The 16,522-nt window shown below is 38.2% G+C and overlaps 1 protein-coding gene across 4 annotated transcripts in view; it reads right to left on the bottom strand.

The window, feature by feature from the left end:
* znf516 (zinc finger protein 516) overlaps nt 1–16,522 on the bottom strand; it is a 67,922-nt gene that overhangs the window by 35,305 nt on the left and 16,095 nt on the right. Inside the window, exon 1 of one of the 4 annotated variants that reach the window (XM_015357153.2) lies at nt 7,639–7,820. The exons of the other annotated variants lie outside the window; for them this stretch is intronic. The gene's annotated coding sequence lies outside the window, so the exon portion shown is untranslated. Of the gene's footprint in view, nt 1–7,638; nt 7,821–16,522 lie in introns of those variants that run through there. 4 annotated transcript variants of the gene reach the window in all.

Genomic DNA, 16,522 nt, shown 5'->3' with positions numbered 1-16,522 from the left:
GACAAGAAATCAAAAAAGAACCACGTTTTGTCTCAGCATTGAAACTGCATGTTTAAGAATCTTAGGTGCCAAACTTTTGCTGTTTGTTCCACCACCTGACATTCCAAGGTGCTGCATTTTTCATTCGAGAAAGCCGGGTGTGTTTTTTTCTCCCCTTCTTGGTTTTGCCACAGGAACTGTTTTTTGAGAAAACAAAACGTTGTTGCTTGTGCAGTTATCAAAGTTAAAGCCACACCAGAAGGGCTGATGTTCACAAGGATATTCACTCCCCAGAACCAGGAAAGCAACTGTGTTTGTTTGCTCATTTCTAAAAGGCTAGACAAGGGTATACACGTGCAAAAAAACATCTTCAATGCCCAGGAAAAAAAAAAATTGAGAATGTCTGTTCAAGTCTTTTGTTTTGTTTTACTTTGAAAGGCATTTGGCAGTGAAAGCTTTTGAGTATTGTTCCCTGAGGAAACTAAGCCTCGAAACAAATGTCTCCATATTTAATCACTCCTGATGAAGTCACGTTTACGGTTAGGAATTTTTGTGCTTAATGGAGTTGGGTTTAGTGCAACCCAGGGGACTATCGTGGGATGTTCTGCAGAAGAGCTGCTGCCGATACAACCACAGGATAATAGGATCTGTGGAAGCAGCGGTGAGAATTCACCTCTTTCAATAGCAAGTTAATAACAAAAGCAGCTACTGCCAGTGACTTTGTAAAGGCACAACACAGGGCTGAGTTCCAGTGTTTACTAGTGCTATTAAAAGGCTGCTCCCTACAGCACTGATTTCTCCATACTTCCACAGGCTTTTATTAATATGCTGTCCAGCCAATACAGTGCGCAGTCTAGATGCAGGTACAAAACACCCAACCGCCTAAATTTCAGAGCACACAATCCTGCTGCAGGTCCAAAACAACACACAGACCTGTGGCAGGTCCAAAACTACGAGCAATCCACCTGTAGGTCTGAAACAAAGGATAAACAACAGTACAAAATAGTGTACAGCCCTATTGAGGGTTCAGTACAGATGGCAGTGTGAGATGTGCAAACTCCATGCCTCCATCCACAGACCAAGAGTACAGGAATATTAAAGGCCTAAAATTGTGAATTTGTTATACAGTAGGTCTCATTTAGGTAGCAGTTTAAGGAAATAAATGATGTACATTGCTGATTAATTCAGAAATGAATAAACCTTTCAGGTTTGTTTCTTAAATGTCTCCAGTACCATTCTGCAAGTGCTGTAACACTCAGGGTGTGTCTAAGGTTTATCAGGGAGTGTCTGAGAGCACCACCCCTACATATGGAGGCCTGGTTTGCAATCCTAAGGAGAAGTACTTTAAAGCAATATTCTCCACAGCCTGGCTCTGCCCATCACATATAAATCTCAAAATTACTTATGCATATTTATGATAGCTGACTAAAGGACGGCTATGTATTAATTTTTCTCACAAGCGTGTACAGGAAACAAGAGTTCTACAACAGTAAATAATATAAGGACAATAAATATAGTAACTAACTACAAAAACTAGTGAGACAAGCTGGCCATCCATATAAAATGCTGTATGAAAAACACACAACCACATTCATGCACACGCAAAATCTGCTATCCTGCTCTTAGCAATTTTTTTGTGCATTTGTTGCAGAAGAACAGCGTCCAATCAGCTGTCAGAACATTTATTTTACTTGACGTTATAACCAGCTCAGCACAAACACAGAAAAGGGGGCTTGGGCAATCACCACAGATTGGGAGCTCAACGGTGCTGTGATCTTTTATCTTTTACTCCTGAACCTTGGGAACAAAAGGCAAACAACCTACTTACTTCACGTAGCTGCCAGGCAAACAAAAAACACCAGAACAAAAACACACTCCTAATATTCCCCAGAGCAGTCTCCAAGGTGTGTGAGAAGAAGAGAGGGGGAGGTTGGGAACATAATTCAGCCTCTTCCACTTCAAATCACCCGCAATAACAAGGCAACATCAACACACTACAGCTTCAGCCATGCATTGTAAGCCCTGCAGGATTCATGAGTCCCACAAATCGCCTTTCTTTACCTACAGAAAACGAAGCTGCTATCGCAAACATTACATCTTGTCATATAACCTCTAAGGGTCCCAGTCTCCATGATGCAGAGAAACTCAAGGTCTACAAAATAAATACGTTTTGCAAATCACATGCAATTCTGCTTAATAGCTACTGTATTTGTAATTTAAAATGCAAACACACAGTTCATAACTTTCCAATTTTGAGCAGTGAAAAGCAAGAGGACCCTAAGCAAGGCACACAACCAAAGGATGAAGTCATCGTGACCAAGAATATTTTAAATAATGCTTTGGGTGCTGACCGCCTGCCCAGCCTGGGGTTCACAGGGAATGGGAAAAAGCCTTTTAGTTGTCTACTGTTACTCCTAATTTAAAGAACTAATTTAATTCTGCAAATGGTGGGGAAAAGACGTACACAATATACTGTACATGGGTATATTTAAGCTTAATCACATATCAAGTGACCAGCTAAAAAAACAAAATTAAAAAGATTATATAGAGAACAGTAGAATAACTTAAAACAGGTTGAAGACCAAACAATGTATAGGGTAATTATACTAAGTATTCAAGAAACCTCAGAATGTAAATCAGAGAGAAAGCTTGATATGCGAATATGAATACTGATATGCGCAAAAAACACCACCCTGTTAAACTTTACCCTAAAAACTGTTCTCAAAAACAAAACTATATTTTGCAAAACAACTTTGCAATGTCAAATTGATAGTGCTTTAACTATTTGACACAACTTAGCTGCGTCGAAGCAAAGCAATTCTGATCCCAAAGGTGCTAAGGAGCCACTTGCAATAGCAGTCCCCTCCTGAGTGACACACAATAGCCATTCTGCACCAGCAGCCCCGCTACACAGAATATCAGATGGACAAATGACAAAATCCTTCACCAGGTCACACAAGGGAGAACTTTTGAATAGCCAGATTGTCCAAAGCCAGAGTGAAATTTAACCAGGAGCCCTGGGGTTAACACCCTTATTCTTTCAAATAGAGCCTTGAGATCTTTAATAACCAAGCACTCGGGATTTGGGTTTGACACCTTATCTGAAGAAAGGCACCTTCTAAAGCACAGTGTTTCCAGTCCACAGGAAAATTCCAGTCCACAGGAAATTCAGACATCTGGTGGTCCACTAACACTACTTACAGCTGTATGGTACATTAAAGTACCAGAAAAACCAAATCTAATGGAAAAGAAAGTGTATTTCAACATCTGTGGCAAGCAGAATAGTAACTCTTACCTGAAAATTAGATTTTATTTTAGTTTACAAAGTTTACTTTTTCACCATCTGAACATATTTCTTACACATTTGTTAGTCCATGCTCATACACTGTAGAAACATACATTAATCATTCTAGTGTCTGCATTTTAGTAGAGAACAGGATAAGGAAGAAGGGAAAGAAGAAAAGGCAGTAATAAAGAAAAACCTTAGAAAGTATCTTAAACCTTTTATCGGTCTCTCTCGACGTACAGTACTCACTGAGTCCAAACCACTTAAGAACAAATGTTCCTCTGCAAATTGAGCAACACTTCATTTCTTTAAGCATCACCCAACATTCAGAACACAGGTGATTTCTTTATATTTAATGAGGTCTCTATTTTAATCCTTAGCAACTAACAATACTTATAACTCTGTATAGTCTTTCTTATTATTCAGTTTAGTGAATTTTGGTACCAAAAATGACTGTCGAGTCACTGATATCTCTAGAATCTCTAGATGGAGCACATGATAGGTCAGTAACTGTGTCATGGCTTGAAAAAGAATTGCCTTTTCTTCTTTTACCAGTGGAGCATCTATCCTTCATATCTTCATCACCAATCAATTAAGGGAAATTTTCAGCTCACACAAACTAGTTTGCTGTTACTATATATGCTGTATAACAATATTGATGTCATGATGGTGAAAATGGAGTTCGGGGCGCATGATAGCTAAAATCAGCTTTCTTTAGGACTCTAATCCATCATTTACAATCCTCTGTATATGAGAGGACATTCTCAGACAAAGTAGAAGCATATAGCCAAAAATCACATATGCATAATTGCCTAAGGATGCAAATTTATTGAAGCCATTCATGCATATTGCATATTCAAAATGAAGAAATATCTCGAACATACTCAAAGGGAACAAGCTCAAAAGGATCAATGCAATCATCTCTTTTTCAGACACCTGTTTTGGCAATTATATCTCAGCTGTGAAAACACTTTACTGACTAAATCTAAACAATGCAAAGCGCAATCAAGTACTTAGCTTAGCCTTTAATAGCGCATTAAAGATCTTTTGTTAATACACATCAAATATGGCCCAAGAGGGGTTTCAGATTTAATACAGCAACACAATCCAGCAATCAAATCTCTATTTCATACTCTTGTTTTTCAATAAATAAGAATTTTCAGGAAGATATATGTGAACAGATTTATATCTAGGAATATTCTCACTGTAATTGCTTGTAACTAAACATCCACTAGCTAGAATGAATGCATGTTCAATAAACTTAAAATTGATTGCTTAAAATTGTTTAAAATTGATTGCTTACATTGTACAGTGTTTCTTTTCCCAATGGATAAAATGGTGCTGTGCATATAGGAGGGGACCCACTTCACCTGTAACAGAATTACAGCCCTCCACTGCACAGCTGTTCAGATAAAGAAAGCAGAATTTGCTTCATCAATTCAATTAAAGGGGAACTTTAGAGAGGTCACATTACACAAGGCCAGAGTGAAATCAGCCAGGACATTAACATCTTTACTGCTACAAACATTGTCAAGTGATTAGTAATGACTCGAAATCTTTTTTTTTTAAGGGCAGATTTTTTTTGCCATAACACCAGTATATTTTAAGAAACGACGTTTGATATACATTGGACTTTAGTGAATAACATTGTTGGAGATATTGGGCATGAATTCTTATATCAGCAATTGCAGATAAGGAAGCATGGCAGTCTGTGTTTTGTCTTTCAGTTCAACAGCAAGCTAATACTAAGCAAACATTTAAGCTTATTGCTGGGATACTAACAAGTGATTTGTTAATGGAATATGTGTTGCAGGTGCTGGACAGGGAGCCTGTTTACTTTGATCAGCTATGGTAGATAGGTTTTTAAAATTCAAAGACTTGCTACACAGCACCAATACTACTCAAAAGGAAACAAAAAACAAAAAGCAGGGCTACTTAAGAAAACAGGACAGATCTGTCATTTGCATTACACAATCAACTGAACTAAAGTAAACACTCCACCCTAATCAAGGCCCAGCAGTTTTGAGTTCAGTTTTGAGTTTGCTAATTTGCAACTGAGATTTATTGTATATGAGATAACAGTAGCTAGTTTTGGTTTTCTTTTTACACAAAACAGGGAAAATAGAAGATCAAGAGATGAACATACTAATATTATACTTTTTGAAAACACATATTGTTAAAGGCACATTTAACAGGGTCTGCTGTCACTTCCTGTTACTAAAAATCACTTCCACGACACAGAACCCTGCCTGGCCCCAGACACAGCAGAACTGCCCTATTTTCACACTGCACTGCATGAACTCTGTGGCACACAGCATAGTACACAACAGCATTCTATGAGCATCTGTGTAAAGCCACGCACAATGAAAAGTTCAAGCTTCCACTGATTTGCTTGTACGGTAGTGTTATGTTCTCTACAACATTTAATATTAACATTTAATGTTCTGAGAGAGTTCACACCATTTCTATACTTGTGATTGCATTTTAAAAAATCATTTGAAGAAAGTCACTGTTACAAATCTGTTAAAAATAAGATACTAAAGTGGAGGTGTCAATGTAGTAGCTATTTTTCTTCCCCAAATTTAAACCCAGAGATGCATTTTCCACAGATGTTTTTTTTTTCTCCTGGAATAGGTAAATCTGCATGAAATACAATCTAAAACAAAAAGGGCAGGTTCTCTGGAAACCTTAAACAAAAGACTAGATTAGATTATTAGAGCATTAAAATATAGTACTACCAACCAAGTGAGCAAAACAGACTGAACAGCCTCCCTCATTCATACATTTTTCTTGTGGTCTTGTGGTCTTCGAAGAAACACCATTTTCAACACTTCAGAGGAAATTAGTTCATTATGTGAAACAGGGCGTTTAATAAAGACGATTCAAACAGACTGAAAATAATTATATTTCATGTTTAGTACACTTGTAAAGTGAATAAGTAAATATTTTAAGTTACTGGGAAAACATGTGACAGCATGAAATGCAGTAATAGCTGGGTTGTCAGACAGAATACATTTTAGTCATATTTAATCACAGGTTTCGTCGTCACAGATCATTTTGATCCTGACTCTAATTTACTGTGGTTGCTCATAATGCACCTGGTACTGTATTTCTGTCACACTATTTAGCTTTACATGTACGGTGTGATCAGTAAAAAGGCAACTGTGTTTCTCACTGACAGCAAGATTCCCTAAAATTGGCTTTTGCATAGCAAGTCGGGGCGGCCTGGTTGACTGTGCCTTCTCAGTCCTAGTGGTACACAGCAGGCTGGAAGAAATCTAGTCAGAGTCAGGCTCAAACCCTTGACATCTGGACAACAGGGGCTAAGTCAGCACTGGTAGAGACAGTCGAGTGCCATCTGCCTGCTGCTCTTGGAAGTGAAGTTCATTTCCTTAACAAAGAGAAAGGGGGTGGATCAAGCAAATAAACCCAACTAACAAAGTGGAATTCCAGAAGACATCATGAACTCTTTGAAATTGAAGCAAACAGGTGGCAACAGGATTATATTTTTGGTTTGCTTAAGCAGAATGAACCTCTCGGCTCTAGGAGCGGCCCACTTTAGACAGCGGACAAAAGTACTCTGCTCTGGGAAGGCTATGAAAGGAAACCCCTTCACCACAAAAAGTGACCTCTCCCAGTGATTAAAAAGAATTGCAGCACTCTGTCTCTTAAGACACCCACAAGGCTTTAGCTAATACAGGTACCGGGGTTATGGGGGAGGAGAATAATTAAAATGAAGTAATTCTCCTCTTTCCACTGAACAATGGCTTTTGTCTTCAGGAAAAAAAGGCTGTCCTGGTCCCACTACATTTCAGCAGAAGGGTCACACGTACACACAAAGAAAACATATTTTCAAATTCACACACAAAACAAGCTCCTCCAGCCATGCCTTGCCGAAACATGACTCCCTACATTGCCTGTGCCTTCCCGAACTGCCTCATGACAAATAAAAAAGAATTCTACATGCATTCTTCTATATTAATATTCATCTCAAGGTTTCATTTATAACAGTTCACTTCATGCTTCCTATCATTGACAAAAACCTTGACAAAAAGATTGCTTACTAAATGGGTACAGAAATACACTTCCTAATAACACAAAGTAAACAACTTATACAAAGTCACTGCCCTATTGCTACTGGTATATTTTAACACTCTTTATATACTTTTTTTATATATCAGAAAAAAATTGTCTTGGGGTGGCCTTGACAAAGGGTACTCTTTTTTTTATACTTCTATCTGCCTATTCTATCGGTATGAGTTTATATACCACGACCACTTACACCCTTCCCAGAGAACTGATGTGATAGTGTGTGGCAGTGAGACTGAGCTCCTGCCCGATATTAAAAGCCAAGACGGATTAAAGTTACTTACACTCAAGGTGAAACTGTGAGCACATGGCCCAGCCATGTGTACATATTCCAGATGTATCTGTGCAGAAAACCTTCTCCAGTACTGGTGCAAAAATGACCACTGTTGCTTATATAAAGGCTGCAAAAGATGTAGTATAAAAATGTTTCAAGGGTGATACAAAATGGTGAAAATAAATATTTGTATCCCAAAGGTGCAGCCTTCAGATTAGTTGTTCAGTGTAGGGAGTCATTTGGTGCTGCCTGTGTCATTCTGACGTGGGGCTCTGTTACTATGCCTGAGCACTAAATCCTTAACCCTGTTACACAACAAATAAGCAAGGATTATTGTTGTGAGCTTTTGATCAAGCACTGAATAGATTATTATTATTTTGCCTTTGCACAACACGTGACAGAAACACAGAGCAAGTCCTCTGCATCAATTATCAGCAAATTCTGTTAAAAAACATGACATGCGACAGTAAAAGTGAAAGGTTTCACTGTTTTTTCTGTTTTTGTTATTTATGTTGACATGTCAAATTATTATAAGAAAAAAGCACTTTAAACACAAATATGCTGATGGAAGATCATATGCCAAATGCAGATGCTATTATATAACAGCTGACCTATGAGGAAAGAGTTTGCACTAAAGGTAGTGTCAATGCCTTTTAACCCCGAGGAACTGCTCCAACTGCGGCACAATAATGCGCTCCACAAGGTGTTTTAAATAAGGAGTTGGATAAAGCCTTACTTTTTACAAAGGCTTCTTTGAATTCTTAGCAGCACACAGACACTGAGTTACCCTAAAGAAAAAAAATAGAATTGGCCCAAGACAGACTACCAAACATGCTCTACGTGTATCTGAATGGGAAGTACTTTCTTCAGAATAACTAGGCACATAAGATTGAGGAAGACTAAAAGCATTCAGAATTATTCGATTTTCTTAAAGTACTTAAGAGTACTTTCAGGTCTGACACTAAACACGCCTCATGCTGGCAGCTCATTACCAGTGTGTTATTTATTTTGTATGGTAGTTAATGATTGAGATTAAGAGTATGAAAAGTGTAATCTGGTATGCCATTGGTTCAGTCTCTAAATAAAGCATTGTGAACAAGGATTATTAAATGCTTCCAGACAGCTCAACTCAGATCATCTCCTCTGTTGGCAGCAATACAGCCTTGAGATACATCATCACGGCCAAATTCCAAATTATAGAAAAATGTACTCACTTCTACAGTATATCTTTTTTTGTTACAAAGACAATAATTCCCCTCATCATATTCATAGAAAAACAAAAATAAACAGATCTACAAGATAAAGTATCTTTATGCAGTGCATAAAATGTATTTAAATACAAAATCACATCAAGAATTCTGCAATACAATATATTGCCAGAATAATGGTGATGGACAGTATTGAACATGATTATGGAAACTAGGAGAAAACTAAACTGGGTATATAATTCAAGGAACATAATAAAAATAAACAAAATTAACATTTAAAATTAATGTTTAAACATAACAAGTTACCTAAGACAGTATTAAGTTCACATGTTACAATGTCATTGGTTGCCAGGCAACCCAGTAGAAAGTGCCACACCGCCTCGGGGCCTACATAAGTATAGGCACTCATACCACTGTAGAGTTTTCAATATCTAGTGGCTCTTGGGAAGGAAATCTCACATGACATGAGCACATAAAAGTTTTAGCTAATGAAAGTGACTCCTATCAACAGATTGCAGCCCAACTTTATATTTTCACACTGTGCTGAATGTCAGACACCGAGGGGGAGTTGTGAAACTGGCACTACTGACAACCAAAGAGATCCATATTTACAGATAGTTCTTCTTCAGCTGACTCTTTAAGTAAATTCCTCAGGAAGGAGGACTGTAGAGGAGTGGGAGCAATTTTGCTTTGCTTGACAGTGAGATCCAGTCACACTATCCCAGCCACCATAACAAATATTTTTCTTCCAATGCCATTAAATTCAAATTAACTTCACTCCCTGCTAGTCTCAGCATTATGTCAAAGGACTTAATATGATGGTTATGGGCTTATTCTACAAATTAGACACAAGAAGCAAAACGACTACTACCAATATGTTTCAAAGCACAGTGAACCACTTGTAAAGCAAAATATTATATTCTTCTACTGAGTAATTTCTGACATGTTTGGACATTTTGCTCAAACACAAGATAATGTTTTAGAGTACATTTCCATTTTTACCTTGCCCGTATTGAAAGTGTTGCATTTAGTATGTATCAATTGCACATCTGAAATGGGATGTAGTAAGAAATAACGTCCTACTTCCACCTACATATAGCCATCCACTTGAGAGATATGAAGGAAACAGATTGTCTCCCACAAAAGGTTTGGGACTTTCTCTGGCATTAAATCACCAAGCCCAACATTGTTTTCTTTCAGTTTGTCATCAAACTGCAAATACTCCTCCACTGCCTTTTGCAATCAGGGTTTTGGCAGTTTTTGTAAGAAACACAGTGAGTTCCGAAAGTTAAGATACAAAACCCTGTTTCATCACTACAAAAACACATTAATCTGTTCTTTACAGTTTATAGGTAGAGATAAACTGCAATATTTTTACATCACAAAAAAGTGTAACATGAGTCTCTTATTTTACTGAATATATCTAAATATATCTCTTGTGTTCTTTTAAAATCATTTTCCCTGGCCAAAGTGAGCAAGTCAAAAACTGCTATTGTTCTGAAGAGTCAAAGAGACAGGATACAGCACCTTTTTTACAGGGAGGTGTCCAAAAGAGGTCAACAACCTTCAATTGATTAATCAGTAACCCGTACCCAAATAGAAAATATGGGAACTTAAAATGTGATCAACCTTCCTCACCATGGCCTGTCTCCTACTAGTTCAAACAATTATTACCCCCCGTGGAAACAGAGCAAAGCGCTACAGTATTTTGTGCAGTGTAAAGCAAACACTACTAAAACATGCCTACAGAATTGTAAGTCCAAATCTTAAATCCCTCTTAACTACCGTGAGCTACTTTAGAAACAGTAAAGGTCAACCAATAAACGTGTGCATTTGTCTAAAAATCCCCAGTCTGGGCTACGTCAACAGCCAGCTGCAAAAAGGGCTCCTTCCAGAGGTGGTGCAATAAAGTTGGGTACCCCCAATCCAAAAAGCTTCTCCGCTTGTAGCTTGAAGCGTGTCCTGTGGAGGTTCTCATTGCCTACTGTGCAGTACAGGGGCTCTAGCAAGGCAATGCTGCTTAACCACAGGCTATTCACGGCTTGGAGTGAAAATAAAAGAATGTTCTATTTAAAAAAAAATACTTTTTTGTGTTACCCAGAAAAATAATCAATAAGACGCACACAGTAATACAATATTTATGATATGGAAGTTATTCTAGGGGAGCACATCTGCCATGTGACACAGATAGCCACTCCACTCCTGAAAGCTCACTGTGTCTTGAGTGAAGTTTTAAAGTCTGGAGCAGAAGGGAGTGTGGGTTTGCACCCTCCTGCAAAGCATTCTTCCTTATTACAGTGTAATGCCAGATGCAATAGTAAAAGCAAAATATAGTGAAGTAAAGCACTTTGAAATCACTGTAAATACGTGGTAAATTCTAAAGACCAACAGTGAACCACAGGAAACTACAACTTCAAGAGCAGAAAACATTGTAGAACTTCACACATACTGTGCAGAGATAGCACGGTAAGCGTTCATTAATACAGCCATTTCTGCTTCAGTCATAAAAAGTTTCTTTCAGTGCCAAAACTCCGATGCTGACCAAATGCATCTGAACACATATTCTAAAACCTGCAATGTTATTTTGTATGTTTTAAGCCTATGTCAGCGCCTGGTTACTCTTCTTTTTACATTTTGCAATCTGTCCAAGCTAGCTTAGACCATTATACAGGCCACAAACGAATCAAGTGAGCACTCGATAGCAGACCTGCCTTGAGGACAACGTGTCTCCCATTACTCTGTGATCTGTGCCTCTCTGTCAGCTGATGACACAATCAGGTGTGCTGCACACAATCTGGGAAAGATTAATGACATTGTGTTGTGCTTGAGAAGGACAGACTACAGCGGGTCCTTAAAATCAATAATATTCATCTGACTATAGGCTACAAAGTCAGAATATTAGATTTATTAGATTTCCCTCAACAGATTAGTTTATTAGAACAACATAAATTTGAGTTAGAAATGAAATTATATTCATATTTCCTTCCCTGAGTTTCTTTCTCTTTTATCTTCATTGCTTTACAACAAACTGCTGAGAAAGACTTAGAAGGCAAGGCTGGTCTAATGCCTGAATGCACTAATGCCAAAAACTCGACAAAAAATAACTGCATATTAGATTTTATATGATACATAATAATAGCTTCTCTTTAATATTAGTTTTTTATATGATTTGTTAAAAAAGTCAAATGTTTGCGGCCTGTTTTTCTGCAGGACGTTGGTCAAATGAGAGTATGATAATACCACGTCAACCTCAGAGAAACAGTTAAAGCCTCATCTGTTTCAGGTAATCCTACACCCCAACATATACAGCATCTCCCTTTTCTTCCACTGCTTAGGTAGAGCAAATAGAAATGAGAGAACAGAAACCAGAGTAGCGTTCTGTCCTCCTCCTCTTGAGCTCTTGACCAGAGGAAGTGGAGGGAAAGAGGAGGTGACAGCAAGAGCTTCTGGTCTTCAGCCAGGACCTGGAAAAGCACGCTTACTCTGCACTGGCTGATTATTCTTCTTCATTTATTTTATCCAAAGTAACTTAAATTTCTACGGCCACATTATAGTTAAACTGAAGCACTCTAAGCAAAGGGTACACAGGCCGGGCCTACCCCTTGGGAATTGACAACCTTCGAAGTAGTGCTGGGAGATTATTTGATAACGATAATTATCACGATACAATTTTCCTCGATATAATTTTAACAAAAGTTCGATAAATGTTCGATATATATGTTTATGCTTTGCGCATGATATGCGCATGCGCACAAATTAATGCGCAAGTGCGCGTGTGTGTTGCAAACCGGGCAGCTAATGTGGTGTTCTTTATCCACACGGTGGTGGCTGACAGGATTGTAGTTAGAGTGGAGAAATGAGTGACACTGAAGCAAATGTAGTGCTGCCAACGACCAGCTCCGTCGACAGAAAAGGTCATTCAACTTCGGTAATTTGGAGATATTTTGGCTTTTTACGATCAGACATAAAACAGAGCACTTTAAACTTTGCAGTCTGTCTGAGCTATCTTCTTTGTGTGTTTTATCACATTGCAGTATTTAATTTTTATATTAACATATTTATTTTGTAAATTTTACTCATGCATATTTTCACATAAAAAAGACTTGAATACTCTCTACCTCAGTTTTGTTTTATGTTTCGGCTGTTTGGCAAGTGTTTGTTGTGTTCTTAAAATATAGAGTTGTTTAATTTACCAATTAACTGTCTGGTTTCTTCAACTTTCACTCAGGAGAAAAAATCTGTCTTTAAATTTGAAATAAATAATGATTTGACATTTATCGTGATAATTATCAATATCAACTGATATGAAAATTTTTATCGTGATAATGTTTTTGGCCATATCGCCCAGCCTTACTTCCAAGTGCCAGGTGAAGGCCCCTAACCACTGATCCATACTGATCCATACTGCTGCCTCTCCCAACATAACACACAGTTTTGAAATGACAGCATTCTGAACAGACAGAAAGGAGCACAGTGTCAATCTTCATATCCTCTGAAAAATTCTTTACAGGTGGCTGTAAACTGACACAGAACCTCCAGCAACTCCATGACAGACAAAATGGCTGCACATACTGTAACACCATTAGGACATGTGGCACACAGGACAGGCTTCAAAGATAGCATCTAAAAGTTCAAGAAGAAAGTTTACCGCACTAAGAGTGTAAGGTGTTTTCAGTCAGTCTACTGTACCATACCTACAGTACTGCTTCCATTGACTTTGCATCATCAATAACTACACCTACCTCACCTATCCCGCATGTATCACTGTGTTTTCTCACTTTGTAATCTTGTTCTACCACTGCAAACCTGTATGTTTGGCCGTTATGTTCATCAGTCTCACAAAAGTGCTCCTCAGCTACCATAGTTTTCAGAAAAAATCATTGCTGCAAGAATTGGACACCATGAATAGCAACTGTTTTCAGAATACGACTGTCCGCTGTTGAAATCTTCCGGCCTTAAAACCCACAAAAGAAATCAAACAGATGGTTGTGGAACTTACTGTCGGAACTGTTAATCCAAATCCACCATAAATGTCGTAATCTAAAATGGCCTCTTTCTTCAGAACTGTCAAAATCTGCTTTATTTTTGGTTCCTGTGAGGGTGAGACGTTACTAATTTGAACATCTGCTTCCTCTTTGGCCACTTTTGTCTGTTCAAATCAACAGCAGAGCAATCTACTCCCTTCGTCGGACACCAGTTACGCTGCAGGTATCAGTAGTGACAGCTGTACAGCACCCATTTGTCTTGGTTATCAAATGAATTAGTGACAGTCTTCTGTAGACTCAATCTTTTCATTCAGAAATGGAATGAAGCAACAGTGTTCCTGAAATAAGAGACAATTTCAGAGAATGAATAATATACAGTGAATCTGAGAGACACTCTCAGAACAAACTACTGTTCAGAAAACTGTTTTCATTTTCACTTCTTAAAGTGGACATCATGCATTAGATGATGTAAGGAAGTAAGGAAGATAAGGGGAATATATGCTGACTGGGTTTGACATGAGAAAACATAGATTGGTTTTAACACTTGAGTTGGTAATGCCACTGAAAGCAAAGTCTTTTCAAACTGGGAATCAATTATATTAGATTTTTTAATCGAGGGCATGTGTTGTACAGTTTCCTCTGTGTCCTGACTCAGCTACGCTAAAAATGTTCATCCGTGGCCCAATTAGAATTGCTATTAAAAAATCAATTTGCTAAGAAAGCTCAGAAGCTCAACTGACTTTGTCACTCCTTATGTTAATAAAATTAGGTAAATTATGTAATCTCTGGAGACACAGTGGAGCAGGGATTAACACTGCTGCCTTTCAGCATTGGGGTCCTCGATTCAACTCTGAACCTGTGTTGCTGTCTGTGTGGAGTCTGCATGTTCTCCTGGTGTTAGTGTGGGTTTTTGTCAGTTCCTTCCGTTTCATCCAATAATGGCAAGACCTGCTGGTAGGTTAATTAACTTCAAGGAAAAATGGCCCTGGTGTGAGTACATGCATTTGTGTCTGTGTACGCCCTATAACGGACTAGTGCCCCATCCAGGTACATGTCTTGTTCCTGTTGCATGTCAGGAAAGGCTCCAGTTCCCCCACATCCCTGAATTGGAAGCCAATAGAAAATGGATGGATTATGTAATTTCATGCGTATGAAAGGTTTATGCAGAGAAAACACAATTTGATGCAACAAATGTACCACTTTAAGTGCAAAGTTGAAGTATATATATAGGAAAGTTTTCATGAATTCTTTAAGAACTTGACACTTCTCAGATGAAACAGGATGCGTAAGAGCAGTTGCAGAACTGGTGGAATAATTGCGTAAAAGATCACAGAAATATATTAGTGATCCTGAGTCACATTTCTCTCTGGACTATTTGAATCTTTAGCAGCATCTTGTTGTCCTATCCTCTGCTGCTTTCTACATGAAAATGCGGCACCAATGAAAAGAGGGGGCAGATTAATGACACAGGGCTCAGACAAAAACTCTATGGGAGTAATGCAAAAAAAAGAGCACACTTCATAAAAACTCATACTAAAGAACACATCACTTAACCTGCATTTTCCTTGTTGATCACCTGGTGCAGCCTTTGGCAGTGTGCAGTGCAGCAGCAGTTCATCTGCAAAATCCTGCATCCCCCCTGTGTACTAAGGCAAGGTTAGGGTGACATCCACTGTTAATGAACACATCCACTGCATTACATTATTAGTTATTGCCTGGAGACTTTTCCAGTTTGTTTCCGTAAATTATTCAGACAGTGCCATCAGTGGGCTTGACAAAGATCATAACCAACTCAAGTCAGCATTTTTTCTGATGCTAAGTAACAAATTTAAGGAGTGTAAATATTGTCTGTCAAGGGACATGTGAGGGAATTTCCTCATTACCTCCCTCTGGCGACAGGGCGAGGGTGTTTTTAAATAGAGGATAAGCAATGGAAGAAAGCTGCCTCTCTATGTTGGCTGGCACCCCTGGGTATAAGGCAACAGATATCTAATGTAGCCTGCAGCCAAATGATTTTAAGAAAATACAGAAATAAGAACAAGTGCTTGGACCCTAATCTGACCTGCAGATCTCAGCTCCAATTTTGAATGACCTTTAAGTGAGAGATATTGCCTTAAACACTGACAACATGAGGCAGCTTGGAATAGCTGATTTTTCCAATGGACAGGTGCATAAATGATCAATAAAAAGGCATAACAATAAAAAACATGTTAATGTCTTAAAAAAAGAGATTTCCAGTGTCATTGAAAGAGTTTAATCCATTTAGTGATCACCTACAGGAACAGTAGTTACTGGCGACCCTTTCAGTCTTTTTTTTAAATTATAATAGGTCATTGAGAGCGTTATCAAGCAATTCATTATTAAAAAGAAGGGAATTCTTAAGATACAGTAGGGAAAATAAAACTACTGTATAAAAACAGCCCCAACTTTATTCGCAGAAGGAAGGGAGCTCCATGGCAACAAACGCTATGTGACCACGCTGTGATAAAAGTAGGATAAGGTCATAAATGGGGATAGGGTAACAGAATACACTGCGAATAAAGGGACAATTCATGCTCAAAATCTTCATGTACTTTAGCAGTGGTTCTCAAGTGGAAAACGGAAAACCAGTTTGCTCTCTGTTGTACCTAATGCCACTTCATCAAACAAACTAATTCCTCCATGGAAACAGTAATTACACATATGGTGTTGTTTTAATCAA

Source organism: Lepisosteus oculatus, chromosome 10 (assembly GCF_040954835.1).
Source record: "Lepisosteus oculatus isolate fLepOcu1 chromosome 10, fLepOcu1.hap2, whole genome shotgun sequence".
In the NCBI taxonomy this organism is placed as follows: Eukaryota; Metazoa; Chordata; class Actinopteri; order Semionotiformes; family Lepisosteidae; genus Lepisosteus; species Lepisosteus oculatus.
This window is presented reverse-complemented; position numbering and strand designations above follow the sequence as displayed.